This window comes from Falco rusticolus, chromosome 6 (assembly GCF_015220075.1).
Source record: "Falco rusticolus isolate bFalRus1 chromosome 6, bFalRus1.pri, whole genome shotgun sequence".
Taxonomy (NCBI): domain Eukaryota; kingdom Metazoa; phylum Chordata; class Aves; order Falconiformes; family Falconidae; genus Falco; species Falco rusticolus.
In genome coordinates, this window is record NC_051192.1 from 78997700 (window position 1) to 79020617 (window position 22918).

At 37.5% G+C, this 22918-nt stretch overlaps 1 protein-coding gene across 48 annotated transcripts in view; it reads left to right on the forward strand.

Annotated features, from left to right (window-relative positions):
• The window catches only part of RIMS1 (regulating synaptic membrane exocytosis 1), a 335409-nt gene that overhangs the window by 118203 nt on the left and 194288 nt on the right, over positions 1-22918 (forward strand). Inside the window, exon 1 of one of the 48 annotated variants that reach the window (XM_037392220.1) lies at positions 17232-17342. The exons of the other annotated variants lie outside the window; for them this stretch is intronic. The gene's annotated coding sequence lies outside the window, so the exon portion shown is untranslated. Of the gene's footprint in view, positions 1-17231; positions 17343-22918 lie in introns of those variants that run through there. 48 annotated transcript variants of the gene reach the window in all.

A 22918-nucleotide genomic window follows, 5' to 3' on the forward strand; every position in this document is an offset into this window, starting at 1 on the left:
TAAGATCAAATGGGTGAAACCTGGCCATAAATACTCTTGACTTGGAAAAAGATTTTTGCAATCAGTAGAGTGAAGCCATGGGAAATTTTTTCATGTGACTTATTGGAAGGAAGAATAAGAAAATTTTAAAGGTTAAACTTCATAAGTTTAGGGAAGGATTTATGTGATGTGCTTGTTTGTGGCTGTAGGGGAATGTATTAGGTCCTTAAGAAATCCCTTGCAACTGTTGCTTCTAGCTAAATACTTTTAAAATGGGGTATATATAATGTAATACAATGGAGCTGTTCTTGACCTTTTCAAGCAAGTACCAAATATACTTTAAGGACTGTTTCAAAAATATATGGCAAAACTTAGTATGTTCTCTCCTCATTTAAAATAATAAAAGACATCCCAAAACACTGATTCCTTGTGCAAGTTAGTAGGCATCCTGGGATTATCAAGAGATGACTGCAGTCATCCAATTACAATTACAAACAATCCAATTACAAAATTGATTGAAAATAACCGGTACATCCTAGTGGCTAATGAGGCACTTTGAATAATTTTGAATGATTATTTCTCATAAGTCAAAATGTATAACTAAATGTGTTTTAAGTTCTCCTGTGTTCTTTGAGTGTTTGTTAGCTCTTTATACTTCTCACCTGAGCCTGCTCTCCTTTCTTATGGCTGCGGGCAGACCACTTTGAATGGGAGCGTTGTCAGATAAGAGGACTTCCAGCTAGTTCGCTTATTCAAATCAGGCTTAACTGTAGCTGTGCGGTGAGAGCATTCAGTATTAATAATGTCAGTAATAATAAAATTGGGTTTGAAAACAGTTGGCAGTTGTATGATGTACAGAAAACATACAAGTGTTTTCTCTTCCTTCATATTACCTAAGTATTCAGAAACCATGTTATGTGAATGTGGCAACCTATTTACTGTGAGCACCGAGCATTTGTATGTATTTTAAAGAAACCAGAATGTTACTAGTACAGGATTTTACGTGAGACAGCATTTCAGAAGGAAGTCAGGTAGATGCTTAGAGAAAAGCTGGCAGGAGTGCTCATTTGCTTTTAATTTGGCACATTTTCTAGGTGTTGTCAGTTCCCTAGAGTATCTCCACTTTTGTTCTCGATCCTTCTAGTTCTGTTCGTACACAAGCATTTTAATTGCCAAAATGGTAATGGGTTTAAGTTACTTCATTCCATTTACTCTCCCCTCTGATGTGACGTACTAGCGTTGTTAGGGCAGCGGAGAAGCCAGCAAAATGTCCGGCCAGCTTTTCTCTGTGGTTTGGCAAGGAGTGGGCAGAGCCCTTGCTCCATCTTCCTGATGGCCTGGCTGCCACTGCTTTCTCTGTTCTTCCCTCCAGTGGTACCACAGCCTTGTAGATCAAAACCCACCTGAAAATATGCTTTTTTCTTGCATCATTCCTGTAAAACTTTTCCGTAATATTTGGTTAGGTATATGCAAAAAGATGCATTTCCTTTGTTAAAAACCTGATCTGTGAAGTTTCATTCTCTTTGTGGAAAAGGAGATACATCTTGGGGTACAAAAGTACATACACTTGAATGAGTGAATGCAGTTTCTTTGGATCAGATTTAAAGTACTTTGTGAGGTGCTGTAGGTGTAATGAATTAAAGGAAATTTGTATGAGATTGACAGAATAAGGTGGAAGATCCATATTCCAGATTAAGCCATATATTTATCTATAGCGATCAGTTTCCCATTTTACAGATTTCATTAGGATCACAATTTCTGATCAAATTTAAAGTGAAAAGAATTGGGAGCAAATGATGAAAAATAGTTTTGTTACCATTTTCCCATGTTTTCCAGGAATGCGATTTGTGCAGAATACAATGGTTTGGTAACTCGTTTTTCTGTTTACATATGTAAAGGACTACTGGGAGGAAATTAGCATGTAAAATACATTATAAATATAAGAGAATTGATTAATTAAGCTTAGTAGTATATGACTGCAGAAAGTAATATCGATCATCAGTGCTGAAGTACTAGAGACTCACATTTCTGATCTGTCTTTCACTGAAATTATTTTCATTTTAGTATAATGTCAGTGATTTATACTGAGAAGGAAAGGCAACTTGGAAACACTTCCCTAATTGTATGTCAGATGTTTTTACAGGGTGTTTGTCATCTAGTTTCTTTAAATTATGCTGAAAATTTGCTTACATAATGCCTTGCTAATTTTAAGCCTTACCAACTTGAGCACATATGCTGTGCAATTCAGCTGTATACTAATGGTTTTTTACCAGAAATTGTTAATATTGTCAGAACAAAATGTCTGGATTGTCAGGAATATTTTTCATCCCTTTCATGGAACTCTTATGTCAAATTGTCCATTAAAAGGCTAATTTATGTAAGTTCTGACTAATACAGCTGTAGAAGAAAAAAAAATGCATCAGAAGGAGGTAAAATTACATGGCAAACTGCAAAGTGATAGCACATAAATTCTCTCTCTGTAGCATTCAACATAATTTGTTCCTTAAATTATTTGAGGTTTATATGCATCAGGAAAGAAGCACTGCTTTTCAGTAATCGCTCCTAGAACTGCTGCTTTCAGCAGATAAAAAAAAAGAAAAAGAAGAAAAGGAAAAAAGAAAAAAAGTCCAGCAAGACTGAGGAATTCTGTCTCAAGAAGGATGTAGAGCACTTTGTTTTCTGGGAAGTTAGTTCACTTTCAAACAAATCAGTGTGTTAGAACTCTTAAGTAAATCCTTAAAATTAGCCTGCTTTGCAGATTTGCTGAAGCAACATGTTTGATTTTAACACCTGATTTTCAGTGTGCAGCTAGGAAAAAAATTCAGTTACTTCTTGTACACAAAAACCCCAAGCAGGCAGCTGATGCTCACGCTTTGAAGTTAACTAGATCAGAGCTTCCTCATGTAATGGGTGGACTGTAGAAGAGTCACTAGACAGCTGGGGTTTTTTGACCCTATAGCTTTAAAGCAGTACCCATTTAGTTATGCTCCTTTGTTTAGCCAGGTTTTGTTTACCTGTTAGCCAAAGACTGGCTACTTGTCATGCAATTCTACAGTTGATGACCAAGAAAATCTATTGCACCTGCAGCCTTCTTTCTTAACTCATGATAAAGGGCTTCTGAGTCCTTCATGGCTCTTTCTGCTGTTAGCATGCAAGCCGAGTAACAGTCACCTGTGGAGATCCTAAGTAAACACTATTGGAAACTCCAGGTAGTATAATGGAGCTTCAAAAAAACCACAAAACCAACCCAAAGTTTTAATGCCCTGCAGTGTTACCACTCAACATGTTATCCTATTTTTAGTCTTGTATTTTCAGTACCTTTGTTTCAATTTAACTGATTCAAGAATATGGGAATTACTCTGATTTTTTTTTTGGTCCCCATTTAAGAAATGTCAGCAATACCTTTGTGAGTAATAATTCCTTCCATTGCAAAACCTTGTGTTAAAAAAATTAAATATTAATAAGATCTCAAAGGTCAATAAGGCTTTTCAAAAAGAGCTTTATTCTACCTCCTTTTGCCTAATGTCATATATTGAGAAAATATATATAGTATGTGTATGTATAAGCATTTTTTTTACAGATTTTTTTGTAAATGAAGCATAGTTCATACAAATGATCCGTAGTATATATATACATGCATCCTACTATATAGTATAACACAGGAAGTACAGGGTGGGATAAAGCTCTTAGGAACCACCTTTCTGACCTTTGAAATCTGCAAGTCATTCAAGATATTTAAATCAGTTGAGGAATTATTATTTATATGCCCATTTATCCTGACAAAAATGATGGTATGCCATAGAAGTCACAGAATCCCAGAGTGGCTAAGGTTGGAGGGAACTTCTGGAAGTCCTCTTCTTCAGCCTCCACGGAGGAACTTGCTTCACACAGCTTGACATATCCATGTCTTGACTCGCATGGTGAACAAAGAAAGAGTCAAGGATCTTTTATGCTATTTTTGTTACTTGTTTCCTCATCGTAAGAGAATTTCACAGAATCCTTAAGAAACTGAGAAGTACTATGCTATTTTTCATCTCAGTGTTCAAACAGAGAGGAAGAAAGAATACAGGCTAGCAGATGAAATTTAAGCTTTTTGTTTCCTTCAGTGTAGTATTTTTATCATTTTAATACTAACAGCCTCACACGCTGTTTGGTCCAGTTAAGTTGGTAGTATGAAGAGCAATGCTGTGTATCCGGCTGACTGACGTATTGTCGGAGGTGTGGGAGATCAGTGTTGAACTCCATGGTGATTAAAGCTGGCTTTCCCATATGGGCATACAGTTCTGTAGGTACTGATGTAAAGAGGACCTTCTTCCTACCTGACTTGGGACAGTCTCACTACAAAGTTAGAACGGGAAATGCTGCAATGTTTTCTCTGATTTTCTTTTTGTACAGAGTACATATTGAGTTAGTATTTAGATTTGACTTTGCTTACAATGTATTTGTTGCATTTTTCTAATAAGCTACACAGCTTTACTTTTCAAGGTGCGCTGTCATGGTAAAAGATACTAGCAAATTTAGTTCTGACATTTTACACCGTATAAGCTAGATCTGCTTAAAAACATGCTTTAAAAATAATGGGAAAGAACTACTTTATTTTCCAGTGAGTAAAGGCTGTGTGATTTTTTAATTTTATTGTTATTTAAAAACAAAATCACATATGCTGAATGCATAAGAAATGTTTAATCAGCTAAAGGAAAAAAACCGGCAGAAAACCAGCTGTCAACTTCTTCATTGCATTAAAAAACGCTTTGGATACCTGATTACGGTGGGTGCTCCACTGTATTGCATGGTAGTTATCTTATGATCATGTTCTGTAGGAACTTGTTCTACAATGATAATACTATCTTCTATGTTTCCTGAGAGAAGACTTTCAGTTTCTCTTAATTTTTCAATGGTTGTTTTATAAGGTGTTTTCAGTTGAAGAAGAGAATATCTTTGACTCAGACTGATGCTATTTTCCCCAGGTGTGTTATTTCACAGTAATAAAGAGTTAAAAGAATGCTTTTTAAAAAGTATTAAGTTTTAAATTTTAAAAAGTATCGTGCAATGGTATAGACTTCTGTTTTTGAATGCTTTCCCTGAAGAATTTTTTGATTCCTCGTACTGGGAGTAAAATAAGATTTGTAGTTGCTTGATTTTTTAAAATTTTTAATTGCTTGTTTGTCAGCAGGTGTTGCCCTTTTTATCCTTTTGTAACATTATTGAATAATAAACAGTGTTGACTGGGGTCCTGCATCTGTTGACCCAGGAAATTTTGAAAGTTCTAGGGAAAGGTGATACTAGGGATTTGAGAAGTAATTCTGGTTTCAGAAAATTCAACAGTAAAGAAATATGTTTTTTCACGTCTCTGTCAAAAATGGATTAATCTTTGTCCTAAATCTCTCACTGAAGAAGTGGGCACAGGTCTTGTATAAAGGAAAATATTTTTAGTTAGTTTCAACTGCAGGTACATATAGACAAGAAGAGTAAAGGAAATAAGTTCTAAGAATTGAAATCTGAGATTTCTTGTATGAATGGATTTTAAGAAGAAAGAGATAATAAAGAAAGAAAATACTAGTGGTGCAACACAATATTAAGAAGTCATGAGAAGGGCCAGTTTTCTGTTTGATGTGTTTATATACCTTAGTATAATTAACACGATTATATAAACTGTAACTTTGTAGTAGATTATTTTCACATAGATGATCTTTGTCTATTCAGTGCACTGCCATTTCGAAAATGAACAAGCATGACCTTACAGATTTAATATGATAATTTATGAAAATCTATTGTAAGGCAAAATGAAACAACCTGAACAGTTCGAATAAGACACAGTTCTGATCATTCATGATGAATTAAAATGTGTATATAATTTTATAAAATTAGGAGAAAAGGATCAGCCAATTAAAAAAAAAGCTGAAATGATGTGTTCATATGCATGAAATCAAGTTTTCTTTCTATATCTTATTGCTTGTACTTATTAATTATGATAGATTGGAAATACATTAATAGTATTTGATCACCCTTTTGCTTGCAAGTGTGCCATCAAAAAGACCCGTGGATAGCTGTAATAATACTGATACATACAATTAAAATCCTAATTTTAAATAGAGCATGTCTTTAATAAGGGATTTCTCCTGTAACATGAACCTTTTAGGAACAATTATTGTAAATGTTAAGACTTATATTTATAATAAATATTTAGGGCTTATACAGTAAATATTTCAGGCTGCTATCTCTTCCAGATGTTTTTGGGAGTAGGATTGATAAGCTACTGCTAACATAGCTGTGTAGATTGGTTTGTGTAGATGATAATTTCCAAAGCATCATCAGCCCAGGGATCTGTTTCTGGCTCCTCCAGTCCTTCATTTACTTCAACACGTTTCTAGTAATGTTACTATCAACAGAAAGCAAATTCAGCCTACAACCCATGCAAAACCTGTACATAACAAGCTGCAGTTTCAGCAGAGAGATCACCATACTTTTTCCATCCTTTCACTATGTTAAGACAACCTTTAGTTTTCTTAATTTAAAATGTGCTACTTTTTCCAATCCTTTAATTCATTGTATGAATTGCTTTGAATTTATTGTTACCACTTGGTAACAAGGCAAATCCAGTCTCACTACTGTTAACAACAGACTGTTTACCTTTATGGTATCTTAAAATCCAAACCAGCACTGGCATTTTCATTGCCATATCAAATTTGAAGTTATTATTATTTCTGAATTCAGTTTACCCTATTGCGTTTCAAATTAAGACAGCAATTTTCTCTGCAAGGTATTGTGTAATGGAATAATGTGTTAGTTGTCAGCAGTGCAGAAAGGGCTGGTGTCATTAGAGATTTCTTAACCACTATATACCATATATAATAAACATACCATTGTTTTCTTTCAGCTACGGAATACAGAACTAAAGAGAAAATGCACTATGTTAATAAAAAAGAAGCAGAAAAAGCATCTTCATATTACTAGCTTTAAAACTGAAAAATTTAAAGTCTGTTTTTGTATAACATTTAGCTGTCTCAGTTGTGCTGCATATAATCTCTTTTCAGTCTGTAAAGAAGTCACCTTGGAGTATAAAAGCCAGAAGTTTGGAATAAAGAGATGGCTAATCCAGAGACTGTGGCTGGTGTAGGTAATTTTAATTTGTCCATGTATAGCTTCTGGGAAATCCGGCTTGCACATATTTATTACATCAACATGTTAGGGAATAAGTTAATTTCATTGGATACATTTACAGCTCTTTGAAATGAATGATGTGCAACGTTAGGTGGAGGATAATGTGGAAGCCAGGGTGCTCTATCTGCGTGAGGGTGGGGTGAGTCTGGATATAACCCACTTTTCCAATGGGTACAGTGTGTCTGATCACTGGAAATGAATTAGTATTGTGCAATGCTTTGAAGATCGAAATTAAATAAAAGTGCCAGTATTACATGTTGACAAACATGTAATATGTATACTTGTGTCAGATGGTTAATATACTTACCCAGCATTTGTTCATGGCAGAGGTAGCCTATCAATCAAGGAAGCATCTGGCGGTGATAATCCTAGATATTCATCATTTTGAGCTATTTCTTGAAAGCTTCATGTGAAAGTATCCAAAATTCTCACGTATTTCTGGAGGACCACGTAACGGTGTGCCATCTACTGGCAAAACAAGGGAAGTTGTTTTTGTATTCTACTGTTCACAGCTTTAGCTGGGATGCAAAAAATTAATCTGCAGTGTAAATTGGAGACTGAATGCAGCCGGGGGGGGCTGTCCAGGAACATGGTGTGGAGCTGGTAAGATTCCCCAGGGAGGCCTCAGTGTAATTAGGAAGGGCGGAGGTACAGGCAAGCCACAGTGATAGGAAAAGATTCTAACGGGAGACTCCACAGAAGTGGTTTCATGGAAGCCACAGCTGAAGGGAAGGGGTAATGTCACAAAGGCATACTGGGCAGATAAACATTTCAGATCATCTACACTTTTATCTAATTCACCCAGAAGACAGGAACCTTGATATCACTTCTAGTTGATATTCTACTGAAAGCTTAGCTTTAGAGACTGGAGACACTCTTGGTCTTTTTTTTTCCCCAGTGTTGAGGGAGTACTGAATAGCAAATATGCAGGAGACCTCCAGGAAAATACCTAGCTTTTCTTTAGGCTCAGGAGGCTTCAAGGAGTCTGTTACTCAGTGATACCACTGAGCCTGAGGGGATACAGTACACCAGCAGAGCTGACTGCTGATGTCTAAAGAGCTCAATCAGAGCTATTTGTCCTGTGTCAACACCTGATGGAAATGTTTTTTTATCTGAGTAATGCACCCTCATTTTTTTCAGCAGTGGTTGGTTTTCTAGATATACTGGGGTTTCATTGCTATGAGACAATTTAACCTGTCCCTTAGTCCAAACTGTGCAGTTGCAGCATCTGAACAGTCCTCCTGTAAAAGGATACAGTAAAGTGGGAGATTTCTTCTAATCATGCACCATGCTTCTCTAAAAGACTTTAGGTTTTGGGAACTGAACTCATTGAATCCCTTTATTCAGCCTCTGGATACCTCTGTTCCTGGTGGACACAACAAAACCAGTAGCTGCCATCTCCCAGGCATGTGAGAGCACTCTCATTTAAACATAGGTGGATTCAACAGCCCAGCGTGTACCCCTTACCGCCAACAAATTCTTCTCTAGATCAGTTTATTTCTTCTTGGAATTTGTTGTCTTTCAGCTTGAATCATTATGGCCCTCATTCATGGGATCTTTAGCACAATCTATTGGACAAAATATGACTTCTAATATTAATTTAGAATTTCCATAGTTATGTACACTGCTAAGGCACAATTCTTCGGTTTTAGTAGTTACAAAATAATGTGGAGATGCTAAATAGAAATAAATTTAGCAAACTGAATTCTGGGGCTATTTTTTCACCCCAAACCAGGGCGATTTTAGCTAAAAAGAGATCTTGCTGCAACGAGAGATTTGATAAGATTTATAACCTATTAAGCATTATGAGAAACTGACAAGTAGCTGAAAAAATTTCCAAAGTAATTATGAGGACTAGATGTAATCTGTGCTCTCTCTCACTCTCTTTTTCTCTTTTTATTATAAATAACCTTAATCCTCATCCAGGATTAAAATTTAGTGTATTTTTAGCAATGCAATGTCCTAGATAAAAGATACTTCCATCTATGCTTTTATATCTTTTATATCTTTTGCATTGTGGAGCATTTTGTGATTTTATTTAACAGATGGATGCTTCCATCTATGTATCTCCAGTGCTGCAATTAGTGAGGGTTTAGAATATTTTGTCATAAACGTATCTGAGGTACATGATTTCAATAAATATAAAATGTGAGTTTAAGGATAGGACAGTGTATGTCAAGGAAGCAAATCTATAGACAAGTTTATGTAATATTTTGTGTGGGGGGGTTTTATTATTATTCGATTAATACAGGGACCCATTTGAAACTCAGCCTTCCTATGGAGATAAATTAAATCCCTTTCCAGAACTGTGATTATAAAATGATATAAAATATCTGTTACTGGTTATTTAATTACCGGTAAGCGGTTTCTGCACAAAATGTGTTCTGCCTTCCTTAAGGAGCAGATAAAACCTAAGAATTTTTTTTAAATCCAGATTGAGATTTCCAAAGAACTGCATGTTATTTAGGCTGAAGTTTAATCATGTACTGTGCAATTTCAGTATTCCAGCTAAAACGACTGTCAACAACTGAAGAGAGGGCAGATGAAGGTCCATCCAGCAAACTGCTCTCAAGACCTTTGTCAGCCTGACAGCTTTACCCTTTAGGATTATTTGAATCAGTCCTTTTAGCTGTAGGAAAACCTGCTTTCCAAGCCAGTTTCAGGGACTGATCTCGCTGTCTTTGTGGTTGAGTTAATGAGACTACAGAGACGACTTCTTGCCAGTGTGAGTGCAATACAGCAGGAAAAGTAACATGTTGGAGTAGGGAATTAAATGGAGGAAGATGTCATCCACCTGCTTTTCCTATATTGTTTTGGGTTTTACCCCTATGCTTTCAGCACAGATGTAACCTTACCCTTGCGTAACTCTGAGTATCTTGTGTTGCAGGTTATATCCCTTTGCTCTGTATGCTTACATTTTCGTGGTCAACCAGCAAGTGTACTTAGCAGAACCTACTGTTCATATTAGAGGGGCTGTCCTCTTGGTCACTTCTGTGGACTATTAAAGAGGAGACTGGTAAGGTGTCCAAGAGAGATTTAAGTCAGTACATTTACCTGTCAGACTGGGCAGGAGTCAGTTTCAGATGAGAACCCCTACATTATATGCGACCTGTGTTTATGCTTTCATTATACTTACTGGAGGAGATCAGTGTGCCTCAGGGTGATTCAACTTGCTCTGAACTAAACTAAATCTGCTCTGAATCTTTCTCAAGTGTAGTGCCTGTTTGGGGAAGTAGAGCCCCTAGTCATCTAGTGTTGTATAAGGTACTGCAGAGTTTTACTGTAGCTTCCAGCAGCTACCTCAGAGGAAGGAGGCTGTCAGATTATTTTGGAAATGTTAGGGCATTGCAGGTAGAACTGAATGCCAGTGTTGAGGCAGTTGAATCCTACTACAGGATTTCATTAGTTACAGTAAGAAACCAGACAGCAGCACTGGCCTGTAGACACATTTAGAAACCTATATTTAGACTTAGCTCAAATGAAACTCTACACACTCATCTGAATCTTCTGTGCAATCCTACGCCTGTCCCCTACAGGCAACCTGACGATTTCTACAGCAGCAGATATTTTTTTTTAACCTTTTGTCTCCTACATAAATTGACCTTCTTCAGAGAGGGTATTTATGGTCTTATGCAGTCTGTAAATGTGTGGAAAGTTGTGAATATATTCTGCTATAGAGAGTTCAGTTTGGGTTTTTTTCCACATTAGAGACAAAAGCTGACAACAAAATGTTGTATGTTACTGAAAATTGCACTAACCCACAGTTCAATTTTAAATATTTTATTTAGGATATAAATTATTAGTGTTAGAAAATTCTTTTTCCATTTCCTGAGTGTAATTAATAAACCTAAGAAAATCAAAATCTTCTTTTAACTCTATGGCCATGCAATTAGACACTCAAACTCTTGTTGAAAATTTGCTATACACAAATCTTCAAGTAATGAGAATGGCATTGTTCAACTGACTACAAGTATTCAGCTTCAGAAAGACAGTAGTCAGGTAAGGGAAAAGTTTACTTAACTAGCTTAATCTAGGCTGGAATGTTTTAGCCTTCCTGAGGCTAAGATGACTGGAGAAAAAACAAGGTGGCCTGGTTTATTTGGGAGAAACTACTTGGTTTTGTAAAAAGAAGCTGACTGACAGATTTGGATACAAAAGACAGGTGCTGTAAGCCATGCAGGCTGTTTCTCCCAAGACAAAATTAAGGAGCAAGCCTAATGCTTTGAAGATTCAGGCAGGCTTAGCTAATTATGCATTTCTTGGAAACCATGCTCCTTCTATAATACCAGAGGTACATGCTATCAAAAGTTACTGTAGGAAAAGCTTTGTGGAGTCTCAACACCTGTTGCAAACAGTCAGGTACAGTTCTCTCCAGGCTGTCTGCCTGAATTCCCAAGTTTTCCATCGGGAAGAGAGCTGAAAGCTTGACAGATATGGGGCCAATGATAAGTAGAAATGCATGCTTCAGTAACTGTAATAACATGAAAAATAGCTTGTTTCCTAAGTCCCTTGATATGAAAGTTCATGATTGAGTTAAGTTTGATTAAGGAGACTTAAATCCATCCAAGCTGCATGTGAAATGCATCCAGGTATTGGTTTTCCTCCCATTGAAGACTATGGGGAGAGACTGTATGGGAAGCTGTAAATGGGCTCCCAGTGATTTGTAAAACCATTATGCAGTTTGTTTCACAAAGACAAGATTTACACCAGTCAGCTGTGTTTCTTCATTTTGAAGGCCTTTTAGAGAAGTTGCTGTGGTGGGTTGACCTTGACTGCCTGCTAGATGCCTCAGCAGGGCAGGGGGAGAGAATAAGATGGAAAAGTGCATGGAATGACATCAAAACAGGGAGTTGGTTCATCAGTTACCATCACAGGCAAAACAGACTCAACTTGGAGAAGATTGATGTAATTTATTGCCAACTAAAATAGAGTTGGATGGTGAGAAACAAAGACAAAACCTAAAACACCTCTCGCCTCCACCCTTCTTCCCAGGCTGAACTTCACTCCGCTGTTCTTGACTCCTCAGCCTCTTCCCGCCAAAAGGCACAGGGGAATGGGGGTTGAGGTTAGTTCATAACAGCTCCTCTCTGCTACTCCTTCCTTCCTCGTGCTGTTCTCCTGGTCCAGCTTGGAGTCCTCCATGGGCTGCAGTACTTCAGGAAAAAAAAAAAAATCCGTTCCCATGTGGGTTCTGTGGTAGCCGCGGTTCCTGTCAAGAAAACCTGCTCCAGCACAGCCTTCTCCACAGGCTGCAGGAGAATCTCTGCTCAGATGACTGGAGCACCTCCTTCCATCCTCCTGAGGGAACTGAGGTTGTTTCACCTGGAGAGGAGGAGGCTCAGGGGGGACATTACTGCTTTCCACAACTGCGTGAAGGGAGGTTCTAGGCAGAAGGGGGGAGGCCTCTTCTCCCAAGTAACAAGCAATGGGACAGGAGGGAATGGCCTCAAGTTACTCCGGGGGTGGTTTAGATTGGGTATTAAGAAATTTTTTCACGGAAAGGGTGGTCAAGCACTAGAACAGGCTGTCCAGGGAAGTGATGGAATTACCATCCCTGGAAGTGTTTTAAAAATGTGTGGATGTGGTGCTTAGGGACATGGTTTATTGATGGACTTGGCGGTTCTGGATTAATGGTTGGACTTGATGATCCTAAAGGTCTTTTCCAACCTAAATGGTTCTATGATTCTTTAATCTTGGTGCTCACAGTGCTGTTTCTCATACTTTTTTCCTCACTGCTTGTGTCATGGTTTTGCCCTTTATACACACTTTCCCCAAGGCCCCACCACTGGGGCTGCATCTCCCTGACAGCACTAATGCAACCTAAGGGAAGGCTGGCCTGTACGGTCCATCCTTTTTAGTCCTCATACTATTTTCTGTATTTTTTTTTTTTTTTTTTTAGCCACTTCTTTTTGTCACTCCATCTGTCCTGGGAGCAGATAGCCATGTTCTGCTTAGTTGCTTTCTTTCCTTTGACCATAAATAACTGTAGTTGCTGCTCTCTTCAGTGAACTGGCTGGATTTAATCTCTTGATTTGATGCACAAAACAATAGCTTGTTTTCAGCGTAAAGCATGTAGATTTTTGAAACTCTAATTTAGAAGGTTTTCCTTTGTCTTTATTTTCTCTTGTTTTTTAAATATAGAAGATCCTTTATACAGTCAGTGGTATGCAGGTTGTCAACATCCCTATTAACTTCCTTTCATTTTTCATTTTGTTCTCAATTTTGCTTATTTCTGATTACCTGAAAATTTGGAGACTGATTGATGGTAAGTGTTAAGGCAGTGTTGCTTACAGGCTTTATTTCCATTACAAGCTAATTTATAATTAAATATAATTTAATAGATAATAATGCTGCACTTAGCATCCCACTGTTACATTATACCTTGTGTAATAAATTAGAATCATAGAAAAGCAACTTTGTGTATGCCAAGTGGATGAAAAAGAGTTAAATAATGATCACAGAGCTGATTCTAAACTACCATCAACATAAAATGACTGTCTTTCTATTTTAGCCCCAGAAGGATCAGATTTGGGGTTTAACTGCTTTAACATTTGCTTTTAAAAGCCACTCTTTTTGAAGTGCTAAATTATGGCAAGAAGAGCTTCCTGATGTACAACACCTTATATTGCTTATAAGTTGGCTGTTTTCTCAAAACTTGCCTTGCATGTTGTGTCATCTACCCTCTCACTTGCTTAAGGCCTTCGATGTGTTTGACAGCAACCTGCATTTTGTATTCTGTTTTGGAGTTGTTCATAGGCAACGAAGAACTGTATTTTTTGGCCATATCTATGTCATAAATGTAGCTACCACGACGTTTATGAGATAAGAAAAATGACCTTTTCCTCCTTGCTTCTCTTCTTGGTTTTATTTTTCTGTCCTTTTAAGTATATAACCTGCCCAGCATATAGTTTAACTGTAATTACTTTTTCTTAGGAATTTATCTTACTGAATAGCTGGAAGGTATGTACTCTTGTAATCTTTTCTTTCCTTCTTTATGTCTGATAGCTTTCTGGATGGCTAACTTTAGCTGCCCAGTAATTTCCAATTTAAATGTCACATAGTATTGTATTAAACAAGTGCAAAGAACTTATGATTCCTGTGCTTCAAACATCAAAGAAAGAGAGCAGTGTTCAAGATTAATGTAGTATACAGAAACTTTTAGGCTTCTGTCTTGTAAACTCTTTGGGGTGCCTAACTATAGCAGATACTGTAAAAGTTTTTTAAAAAAAAAGTTCCTTGTGCTTGTACACTGGGTGACATGGCATAGTTTCAACAGCTCTTTCAAACAAAATGCTTACATCTCTTTATATAGTAATATTTCTTATGGAGGATAAGTAAACAACGTAGATTTAGAAACTGAAAAATCACTTCTGCTTTGATTTAATTTGAAAGGCAACCATTAAAATCATACAAAAACCTTGGTACTATAGTCTGACTTACGCAAAGTATGACATTCAGTGCAGATCTTAAACCTTTCATTTCTGTCACACAAATGCTTATAAGGGTAGAAATACTTTTATCACCAGTGCTCAGGGGAAAAAAAAACTTGTTTCTTGTACTGGTTGAGTGTTAAACTTCAGAATAGTTCTTGGTTCCTTAAAATAGGCAGGATAAAAAAAAAAAAAAGAAAAAAAAGAAGGATTTGCAAATGAAAGATTGCAATGCCACGTGATTATTACAAAAGCTGCTGGATATGCTTTGTTTCCATTTAGAGCTTTAGTGCCTCACATTCAATCTGCCACTGTTTTCTGCTGTGTACTAAGAGTCCCAGTAAGCTTATTTGTTAGGTGGTTTGTTGTAGTGCACGTCTGTGTGTGTAGGCTTGTTAATGTCTTATGCTGATTAAGACACATAAAGCTTGCCAAAAAGCATATTTCTTAAAAAAGAAAGATAACCCTGAATCCCCTAATGCCTTCTTTCATTTATGAAGAAAAAAACCCAAACCCAAAGAAAAAAGACCTAAACTGGGGAAAGGAAGTAGTTTCCTCTGAAGTAAGTTTTAATTGTCTGTGCATCATCTTTGTTCCAAATGCAATAGCCTCTGATATGTGATAAGACAACCCAATTTTGTTACTTTTCCAGCACACTTGTTTCCTCTTAATTCCTGATATTGGTCCTACTTTCTCCCTATTGCCTCTTTTTGAACCTTCCGACCTGTTTGTCCATGTCCTCTTGGACATTCATTCTTCTTGGCTACCTTATCCCACAATTCTTCCCTATTATCATGTATTCTTCTGTCTAGAGACAATAAAGAGCTGAAGTGGTTAAGAGAAAGTTATTAAAGTCAACAGGGCCAGAATAGTCTGACCTCCAGTGAACCAGTCGTGTTTAAGCTGGGATAAACCGCTGGTTTTAGTATAATCATCTAAAACTTACAGAGACAACCAGAGTAAAACAGTGCTAACATTAATATGTAGTCTACTGACCCGATTTCAATATAGAGTGAAAATTAATTATAAACTTAAGAGAAATACAGATGAATGATTAAACTCACATTATAGAAACAGATATTACTGAAATAGAATATTTTAGAAAGCCTATCATAAACCCCTGTTGGGTATGGATGAGGGTGGAATTGTCTGATTTGTCTGTAATGTCTGTTTTGTATTTAAATAACCAAACTTGATTTATTTGGCTGGGATGATTCTGGTGGCTATATTACATAATCTGAATTAAAAAAAAAAGTTCAAAGAAAGATGGATGCATGAGAACATGCGGGGATCAAATCAAAACTTTGACAAACAGTACTGTGCACAGAAAGATTATCAAATGGGTTGGTTAAAATGATATTTTCAGTTCAAAAGATGGTCAGGCTTTTTGGACCCAGCAAAAGGCTGATGTATCTGAAAGTTATCTTTTTTTCCAGATGGACCACGTGATCAGAAATACTCCTGCTTCCTGCAAACCCTGTGGTTGTATTTAGTGTTCAACTGCTTCAAATATGGCTGCATACTGAACATTAAATACAGCTAACATCTGTATGCAGGACAAGGGATCAAAGTTTAGGCAACAGTAGATGGATTCTACCAGCTCTGGAAGCTGTTTTGACGGGAAGGCTACCTTCTACCTAGCAAGGAATAAGAAATTTCTCTCTTTAGTTGCTGACGTGGTTCTCTTTCCTCTGTGTAAGGTACAAGTGCCTGGGGAGCTAGCATTTAAGAGTGTTCTAGCTGGCCATTAAATTTCTTCTAGCTCCTGATGCACACAGAAACCTGTGACATACAAAAGAGTTTCCTGTCTAAAAAGATCACTTGCTTCTGATGAACATGTGAGCATAAAAAGTCTTTGCCAATGCGTAAATGTGGACTGAGGGCTTATTGTCCCTATATTTGTACCACCCTGGAGTATGTGTCTATTTCTGATGATAAAGAGGCAGGGTATCCTTAACTGTTGCCTCTTCTCCCCATGCCCTTAAGTTATCACTGCACTGTATGCCTTTTATTTATTCAGGAAATACAAAGCCTCATTAGATATCTGTGAATATACAGGTAAGTGCAGAAGATCAGAATAATTGTCTCATCATCTAGCAAAGTTCTGATCTCGATTTTTGAACCTGTTTTTGTAACAGTATCTTCATTGGGTAATGAAATACCATTACTGTTTGAATTTCCCAACTGTAATGTTCTGCACTGCTTTACATCTTCTTACCTTATCGAAACTCTCCTCTTTCCCTGTGTGATCTGCCAGTGGTATTGTAAATTCAGGACAGTAAACTTCTGAAACTAATACTGGGGATGGTCTATGAATTGGCTGTCAACAGTGTGTTGTTTAGATCAGTTAAAAAAATTATAATATTCTTACGCTGGCATAGAACTCCTACTGCATTTTCCTGTCCTATTGCCCTTTTCCTTATCTTTTAAATATTCCATATTCAAACTCACAGTTGTTTATCCCTTTCTTAGTCACCCTGTAGCTGTTACTTTCCTAAAAATCTACACTTTCCCTTACCAAAAGTACATTGTTTTCCCCAGTTTTGTTTTGGTTTTTTTTAAATAAATCTTAGATATCCACTCAAACTTGTTGTAGAACACTGATACTTTCTCTTCCCCTTCCTCAAATCTTCCATCCCAGATTTACTGAGATTCCTTTGTGCTCGAGCTTGATAGCACAGATAGCACAGACTTAACCAACTTAGCCTCAGACTCTGCATCTGGAGCGAGAGGTGGGAGAATTAAAAGAAAGGACCGTGGACATCTCGGAAGGTAGGATCAACAAAGATGAAATTTAAAAAAAACCCAAAAGCCAAAGAACTTTGTCATCCTTTCAGTAGGGGAGTAACTGCAAATAAGATGTTGGCCCAACTCATATGGTCTATTGTGGTTTCTCAGGGTAGTTTGGTAGGTTTTTCAGAAGAGGAGGTCAGGTGGCTAATCTGTGTAAGGCAGCATGTTGCACAAAAAAGTGTATGTTTGTTTTAAAAATAGCTGTTATAAACATTTAAGAAGTTGCAGTGATGATATCAAAGTGGAAAGAATATACCTTCTGTAATTATAAGCATTCCATGCATTTACATGCACAGCAAAAAATTAGGCTTAAGTATTTCTAATTGTGTGAAGAAAGCTACAAATTTAAGGGTGAGTCTGGGATAGATTGTGAATTATGATTGTAGAACATAAGAATATAGAATATGTATAGGGCATAATCCTGCTTGGTGCTTCGTCAAAACCCTTACTGGGCAGTACTAACTGTTGTAAAATGCTCATTTATAAGTAGGTATCATATGATAATTAACATCCCCCAAGCATGGAAAATTCTGTCTAGCTGTATTTCCACCTTGGTGATTTTTTATTTTTTTTTTAATTCTGAAAACTAAATAATATGAAAATAATGTGCAGTCATGTAATATGAATTTTACTCTTTCACTGAGAATGTTTGCTCTTGCTTGCTTAAGAAAAGTTAAAACAAAAGGATCAGACTGGTAGAGGTTTGTGATGATTTCATTTATTTAAGCTTACATTTCCAGGTTTATCCAGATTGTGTTTAGTATTGGATCTGTATGTGATATACAAAACTATCTGTAATAATCAGAAACCATTTCACATCCTTGCTCTCAGTCTCAGAAGGACAGTGGCAAGGACACTGCCTGTCCCGGGCAGTGGTGGTGAGCCCAGGCTGTGTGCAGGCCTGCCCGGGTGCAGGAGGAAGAATACTTTTGGTGTCACACTATCCCTCACTGAATCACTTGCAAATTAATTTCACAGTCTGGTTGTAAGGCTCTGATAGCCTTATTCTAGACTTTGTGTGCACTTGGAGGTGTGGGAGCTCTAAGCAAAACTCAGCAGCCAGAACTTCCCAGCATAGGAGTTGGTGGGGAACAGGGAAATAAATTTGGAGCAAGCAGAGGGCTGAGAGTGGAAAGATGATCAGTCCAAGTGGTCAGAGAAGGCCTCTGTCAAGCTGCACAGCAAAGATCACTGCAATGAGATTATCCTGAAATATGTCAAAAATATGCTTGCTTTCCTCTCAGCCAGAGTGGGTTTTAGTGTTTGTTTGAATTGACAGATCTGAATGTGCCACATTCCCTTATGTTCCCTGGGCAGCTAGCTATGTCATCCCTAAAAATCTTTGTCTTAGCAAGACTGTCACTCAGCTGTACATTCAGCTCATTCCCACTGGGAATACTCCTGAACTGCCTTCTACCCTTATCTGCACAGCCCGTAATAATCCTCTTCTTCCTCACAGCCCTTGCACTTCTGCATTGTGTCTGCATGGTGCTGTTCTTGTCAGCTCCACTGTCTCTTCCTATGGATCCAAGCAGTTTCTGTCAGCTTTCCTCATCTCCTGTGTCTGTTGTTTTTCCCCCTGAATTGTCCCTGCAGATAGAGGTACCCAGTACAGAGCTTCTGGTGACCCTGTGCTCCTAGTGGCTTTCAAGGCCAGTATGTTCCTCTGTGTAATTCAACAGTGACATCTGTTCCAAAGGTTGAGAACCCCAAATATAGGATTTAGACAGACGACCTCTTTTGAATCTGGAGGGAACACCAACAGCTGTTAACACCTTACTTCAACAGAATATAGAGAGGCAATCTGAGAAATCTCTGGAGATGCATATATATGTATCTATCTGATAAATACAAGACAACTTGGTTCTCACTAAGTCATATTGGAAGCTTTCAAGCACACAGTCACTCCACCAGCATTTGGTGGAGGTAATCTTAAGCTTTCAGATAGTTAGGGAAGTAGCTATGTGTATGGACTGCTGTATGTTCCTGGAGGAAAATAGGTTGATATGCTGTGGGCTTTCCATAGTTCCTTGTTTGACTACAGTGCCTCACCAGCACAAAACTTTTCAGATTTGGTGTACTGTTTGCTTTAGAACAGAAACCTATGTAGATAGTGAGACAAAAAAAAAGAGGCAGACCTTCTAGCAGTGGAGTATTACAAGCATAGTAACACTTAATGTAGTTGAAGAAACATAGGGCCAAGATCTTTAAATTTTTCAGTGCTTTATCCCATACAGAATCACAGACTGGTTGAGTTTTTAAGTGTCCTCTGGAGATCCTCTAGTCCAAACCCTTGCTCAGACCAGGCCCAAGTAGATCACGTTGCCAGGGCTGTGTCCTGTTGGGTTTTGAATGTCTCCAAGGATGGAGAGTCCATAATACTGGTTTTATTTTTTTGTGTGTTTGAGAATACAAAATCAGAATTTAGTTCACGCCCGTCAAGTCCCCTGTGACCTCCATTGGTTGACTCGCTCACTCTTCCTTCCAAGACCTTTTTTTTTTTTCACTTCAAGAATTCAACTCTGCAGCTATAACTGAGTTTCCATTTTCACTAACCTTCTTTACAATTCTCTACAGCTACACATTTCCAATTTCTTTTGTTGTAAATTATTTTCCGTTCTATATCAAAAAAGAATCTCTTGCCTCTATACTACATTTGTTTGGACACAGTTTGTATAAAAGAGTATTTACATAAAAGAATAGTATGGAAACATAAATAATGGTGTTGTAGTGCAAGCTCCCACAGATATGATGTAAACATTCATGCACTATTAAAGACAGTTTTGTTCTGAGCATTTGCATATTTTTGCTTTAGTTTGTAAATATGTAAGTGGATAAATGGAGTGTAATGCTTCTGATGAGTTCTCTCTGTTTTTTGAATGACAACTAAAATTTTCTATCAGTCCTGACTGTAAGCTGTTTCATGCCATTTACATTATTTTGTTAGACTTCTTCATTTTAAAAAAAATATTTCTGTGTTCCATGTATATCTGTAACTATGGAAACTGTGAAGTGATTAAGAGGAGTACAGTTGATGCTTCTGTGGCTCATCAAGACAGCCAAATGTTCAAATAGTTAGAAAAAACTTTTTGTTGTTTTTAAGACGGTTAGAAGAATATACAGAAATTATCTATGAGGTAATGATTCCTAGTGTAGCTTAATGGTCTATGAAAAATGGAGACTGATGTTACAGTAAATGTGACTAGCAATTCATGGCTACTACATTATCAGAAATATATTAAAATATTGAAGGAAATTCAGGCAAGAGAAATAAAGTTGAAAAAGAAACTGATCTGTGAGGGAGTGAGACCAAAGCAGAGCTTTCTGAAGCTGTGATTGTTGCTGGGACTTAGAATTCTGCTGCCAAGGAAATAAAAATACTGAGAGTGGACAACACGGCTGAGGAAGGAGTGAGTGTAACAGTATGGAAAATGGATTTTGAATGGGGTAGTACAGGACCTGTGGAGGAGTCAAACCATTGGGATGTTTGGGATTGTTGAGTTTCAAAAAAAGTGATCTAAGCCTCATCATGATAACCTGTGGATAATACACCATAAACTTTTCTTGAGGGTTTGCATTTTTTCTGGGAAAAAAACTAATATTCTCAAGCCATCAGGCCAAATCATATCTTTCAAATCAAAATCAGGCCAAACAATGCTTTCTGAGTGTAAGTGCTCTTTCAACTAGCACTAGATCTGGCTCTCTGAGCTCACCTGCAAATCAATTCTGTGCACACCTGTCTGCAATGAGAGGTGTGTCTGAAGCCTCCCACAGCTTAAGTATCAGGGGAGAAGCTCTCAGATGAGCTTGGAGAAAGTAAGCAGCTTGGTGGGGTGTGAGCTGGCTGTGAGGGTGCTTTGTCGCACATAGGTATATTCTAGGGCAGAACTTGGGTGGGTAAGTGATTGTATATATGTATCCAGCAATTTATGTATACAATAAAGGATCTCACTTGGTGTCTGTGCCTTCATGTGCCACATCTGAGTCTACATGATTCTTAACCAGGCAGGATGAAGTCTCTTGGATTTTTAACATCTCCTGTCTCCTGGTACAATAGTCTCTTCTGTCTCCCTCCAAATAGTAAGTTTGTAAATTTTGATCATTTTAGTTAGAAGTAGGCCTAAAACCAGAGCTGCAAGGAAGTTTGGGTGCAAGGTTTCAAAGTTTGTGCAAGCTATAGTCCTACTTTAGAAGGTCACAACTGTAACTATGACAATGCAATTTTCATAGTATGTTTTTAGTGGTGTGTATTAATTAATTTGAGTAGTAGATTTAAAAAGAAGCTTGTGGGGGAGAATATTTCAAATTATTGTATGTAAATGTGCTGGTGTGGATTTTTGGACAAAAACTATGACTTTTCCCTAGTGATTTTGGTTTCTTCCTTAAACTCTAAAGGCATTGCCAGAGAAGGACATTGCAATAGTGAATGGCTGTGGCTGTTCTAGAGATATTATTTCATATGATGACTTTACAGTTGCCTGAATGCGTCACTTTCAACACTCAGTTTGCTGCAGGATTTTAATTTTTATGGAAGTTGTCGTGAGCTTTCCAAAAGATTGGCAGCTGTAACTGAGAGATTTTGGTAGCAGGGCGTGTGAAGAAAGTAAGTTGTTTTTTGTTTTATTTTTATCTTAAATGATTTGCAGCACTGTTGCTAACAGCAATGTCAACAAAACTGACACATAATACCCCTTTGATGTTAACTCCTTGAGTTGTTGCTCCACTGCACCTTTGCTGCATCTTTCTGTTGGCAGTTTGTAATTGTGGGTTTAGAAACTTAGGCCAGTAATAACATTAGAATCAATGTGTAAACTGTGTGTTCAGCTGCCTAAAAGTAGGCACCGATCCCATTTTTTGTGCCCTATGTTACATAGGACATGTACATATGGCTGGCAGAGGTGACAGCTCCTGTGGCAGCCAGGTGGGTTATGCTGACTTATCTCAATGGCAGTAACCTATGATGAGGCACAGGATTTAGTCTTATTGCACTGTATCCACTTGAAAGGGAATGGATTCTCTTTGGATGGAAACCTAAATACCTGCCATGCCTATAGTTGTTTCTGTGTAAATGGAAAAAATCTAAGCATCTTACTCTCATCCTTATTCATACACATAGGATCTGATTTGGAAAGTTAACATCTCAGTTAACTATGCAAGGCAAGCAGGAAAAGAGTATGAAGTGTGCTCCCTAGTGCAAGTGGAAAATTCTGTATGGCAGGCTTTTAAACATCCCTCCTGGATGCTCTCAGTCAAACGTAAATGGCACTGCAGATGTTAAGGTGACATGTAGTTCTGTGAGCTGTGGGGCCTCATTCCCCACGAACATGTCTTGCAATTGAATTGCTATGTAGATTCTGTGATGCCAGTAAAAGATTGCAGTAATGAAACATTTATAGGGTTTTTGTAGATCTGCCTATCTCATGAAACCTTTAAGAATATAATCCCTTGAAAACTTCCATGTCTGCACAAATTTTATTGCATTTGTCCAGTGGGTTAAAACATTTTTGGAGGGTGTGGGGAGAAAAGGGGGAAGAAAACAATCAGCTGTCAGCATC